Raw genomic sequence first — 4308 nt, 5'->3', positions numbered from 1 at the left:
CCAAATCAAAACCTCAATGAGATACCACCTCACACCAGTCAGAATGGCTAAAATTAACAAGTCAGGAAATGACAGATGTTGGCGGGGATGCGGAGAAAGGGGAACCCTCCTACACTGTTGGTGGGAATGCAAGCTGGTGCAGCCACTCTGGAAAACAGTATGGAGGTTCCTCAAAAAGTTGAAAATAGAGCTACCATATGATCCAGCAATTGCACTACTGGGTATTTACCCCAAAGATACAAAAGTAGGGACCCGAAAGGCTACGTGCACCCCGATGTTTATAGCAGCAATGTCCACAATAGCCAAACTGTGGAAAGAACCAAGATGTCCATCAACAGATGAATGGATAAAGAAGATGTGGTATATATATACAATGGAATATTATGCAGCCATCAAAAGGAATAAGATCTTGCCATTTGCAACGACGTGGATGGAACTGGAGGGTATTATGCTGAGCGAAATAAGTCAAACAGAGAAAGACATGTATCATATGACCTCACTGATATGAGGAATTCTTAATCTCAGGAAACAAACTGAGGGTTGCTGGAGTGGGGGGTGGGGTGGGAGGGATGGGGTGACTGGGTGATGGACACTGGGGAGGGTATGTGTTCTGGTAAGCGCTGTGAATTGTGCAAGACTGTTGAATCTCAGATCTGTACCTCTGAAACAAATAATGCAATATATGTTAAGAAAGAAAAAAAGAAGAAGAAGAATGTAGCAGGAGGGGAAGAATGAAGGGGGGGAAATCGGAGGGGGAGAAGAACCATGAGAGACGATGGACTCTGAAAAACAAACTGAGGGTTCTAGAGGGGAGGGGGGTGGGAGGATGGGTTAGCCTGGTGATGGGTATTGAGGAGGGCACGTTCTGCATGGAGCACTGGGTGTTATGCACAAACAATGAATCATGGAACACTATATCTAAAACTAATGATGTAATGTATAGGGATTAACGTAACAATAAAAAAATTTAAAAAAATAAATAAATAAATAAAAATTAAAAAAAAATAAAAATAGCCGTCCCCTATCTGGCCCCCCCACACCCATGCCGTGCCCCTTAGTAACTGATAGCGCCACCCACCTCCTCCCAGAGGTAATCCCTTTTGAAATTTTTAGTTATTACTTCTAGTATTTATCTCCAAATTAAAAAAAAAAAAGCCTCTCTTGCTATATATATATATATTCTAAAATCATCAACTTCAGACACCATCTATTGACTTATTATGTTAAAACGATTTTACTTGGGGCGCCGGGGTGGCTCACTCGGTTAAGCATTTGCCTTCAGCTCAGGTCATGATCCCAGGGTCCTAGGATCAAGCCCCGAGTTGGGCTGCCCGCTCAGTGAGGAGTCTGTTTCTCCCTCTGCCTCTGCCCCTCCCTCTCACTCGTGCTTGTGTGCGCGTGCTCTCTCTCTCTGTCTCAAATAAATAATTAACTAAAAAATTAAAATTAAAATATTAAAAAAAGAATGGTTTTACTTTATTTTGTTATACACCTCTTTCCTCCCCTTTTTTTTACTAATATAGTTAAATTATATTTTGTTTAATTCATATTCAATGTTTTTATTATTTTGGCTACAAAATTATTTTATTTTATTTATTTTATTTTGTTTTATTTTATTTTTTTAGAGGGAGAGAGAAGGAGAATGTGCACATGTGCACGCAAGTAGGGGGAGAGGGGCAGAGGGAGAGGGAGAGAGAGAATCTTAAGCAGGTTCCACACCCAGGGCAGAGCCCTACTTGGGGCTTGATCTCATGGCCCTGGGATCATGATCTGAGTCAAAATCAAGAGTTGGATGCTTAACCAACTGAGCCACCCAGGCGCCCCAGCCACAAAATTATTGTGCACTATAATTTCTTTTCCTTGTTTCTTTGAACAAAAAATTATTCAAATTTTTGTTTTTCCTGGAGTTAACAATTGCCTCACATTTTTCCCCATTTGTTTAGCTTTCTTTGAACCCATGTAAGTCTTCCCATACCATCCAATAGTTTTGTTAAATATATCTCAATACAACTTTGACAGAGTCAACCCTATCAGATCTTATCAGCCTCAATTTTTCCCACTGAAGTCCTTTGTCCTAACAATAGGGATTGACTGTTGTCTAGGATTACTGCATAGCTATTGTCCTGGGACCTCCCTTTATCATCCTGGAAATTTACTTCATTGATCTTGTGTCAAATATACTATTTCCTAAGCTCTGTATGGTGCTTTGGATCCCCTTTCGTTGGTTTTTAAAATTGCTTGTCAGACCCCAGCCACCAAAATGGTGAAGCAGATCGAGAGCAAGTGTGCTTTTCAGGAAGACTTCAACAGTGCAGGAGATAAACTTTTAGCAGTTGACTTTCATTCACATGCTGTGGGCCTTGCAAAATGATCAAGCCTTTCTTCATTCCTTCTCTGAAAAGTGTTCCAACATGATGTTCCTTGAAGCAGATGTGAATGACGTCAGGATGTTGCTTTAGAGTGTGAAGTCAAATGCATGCCAACCTTCCAATTTTTTTAAAAAAGGACAAAAGGTGGGTGGATTTTCTGGAGTTAACAAAGAAAATCTTGAAGAATGAATTAATCTAATCATATTTGCTGAAGCATAACCAGCCATTGCCTGTTTAAAACTTATAATTTGGGGGCAGGGGAAGCCTGGGTGGTTCAGTCAGTTAAGTGTCAGCCTTCAGCTTGGGTCGTGATCCAGGGTCCTGGGATCGAGCCCCATATTGAGCTCCCTGCTCAGTGCGGTGTCTGCTTCTCCCTCTGCCCCTCCCCTCCACTCATGCTCTCTCTCTGGCTCTCTCTCTCCCTCAAATAAATAAATAAAATCTTTTTAAAAATTTTTATAATTGTTTTATTTATGAAAAGGAAAGATCAAGCATGAAGACTATATACCCAACTACCCTCTGATTATAAGTGACAATAAAATATTAATTCTACCTTTTAAAAAAAGAAACACACACCCCTTGTCTTTGTCTTTCCTGGTGTACTTTCTTGTTTCATAGGAGTACATCTTCCAGTAGCCTCTGCAGAAAGGTCATGGGAAGCAGAATTTTGGGGGCTTTGCACATCTAAAAGTGATTTTATTTTACCTGCATGTTTGTTTGATAGTTTGGCTGGGTAGAAAAATGTAGGCTGAAAATCATTTGCCCTCTGAATTTGAGAGATATTGTTCCACTATCTTGTAGCTTCTGATATTGCTTTTGAGACACCCAATGTCATTCTTGTTTGTTTGTTTGTTTAAGATTTATTTATTTATTTGAGAGAGAGAGAAAGAGAGAGTGAGTGGGGAAGGGGCAGAGGGAGAAGGAGAGAGAAAATCTCAAGCAGACTCCCCACTGAGCACGGAGCTCAACAAAGGACTAGAACTCACAACCCTGAGATCATGACCTGAGCTGAAATCAAGAGTCAGACACTTAACTGACTGAGCCACAGGCACCCCTCCAATGCCAATCCTATACTGGTTTGGTTTTTTGTTTGTTTGTTTTCCTGTGATGTGTTTTTCTCTCTGGGAGCCTTAGAATCTTCTGTCATTAGTGTTCTGAATTTTATGATTATGTGTCTTAGTGTGGGTCTCCTTAAAATTAATGAGGTTGGGCACTCTGTGGGCTCTTTTATTTTTTTAAGATTTTATTTATTCATTTGAGAGAGAGAGAGAGAGCATGCGAGCAGGGAAGGAGCAGAGGGAGAGGGAAAGAAAGCATCTGACGTAGATTCTGTGCTGGGTGTGAAGCCTGACTCAGGGTTTGATCCCACACCTATGAGATCATGACCTGAGCTGAAACTGAGAGTTGGATGCTCAACTGATTGAGTCCCCCAGGTGCCCCTCTGTGGGCACTTTTAACCTGAAGGTTCATGTCCTCGTGTGAGGGATATTTTGTTATATTATGTAATTGATTATTTTCTCCTTTCATTTTTCCTGTTCTCTCTTTCTGGAACTTCTATTAGATATTGGACCCGTTGGATCAATTCTCTAATTTTATTATATTTTTTTATTTTTGTCTCCCTGACCTACTTTTAGGGGAATTTTACCAAAATTTTAACTTATGCCACATTAAAACTTTTTTTTAGAGGTCTTTCTTATTTTTGGAGTGTTATTTCTTTATAGAGAGAGCATCCAGTTCCTGTTTCATAGATGCAATCTCATTTTATCTCTCCAAGAATACTACTTTGAGTTTATTTGAAATTATCTTTTGCTCCCTGAATTGTTTATGTTTCTTTTTCTTCTTTTTTCCCATTAGTTTGTTTTGAACTCTCTCGTCATGTGGGAAGCTTTCCTCAAAAGTCTGGATGCCCATTAGAATGACCGTTAGGATCAGCGCGCAT

The 4308-nt window shown here is 40.1% G+C and overlaps 1 pseudogene; it reads left to right on the top strand.

Moving 5' to 3' along the window:
* The first annotated feature begins 2260 nt into the window (after positions 1–2260).
* LOC116648933 lies at positions 2261–2588 on the top strand (annotated as a pseudogene).
* The last annotated feature ends 1720 nt before the right edge of the window (positions 2589–4308 follow it).

Source organism: Phoca vitulina, unplaced genomic scaffold (assembly GCF_004348235.1).
Source record: "Phoca vitulina isolate PV1807 unplaced genomic scaffold, GSC_HSeal_1.0 scaffold46, whole genome shotgun sequence".
Taxonomy (NCBI): Eukaryota; Metazoa; Chordata; class Mammalia; order Carnivora; family Phocidae; genus Phoca; species Phoca vitulina.
This window is presented reverse-complemented; position numbering and strand designations above follow the sequence as displayed.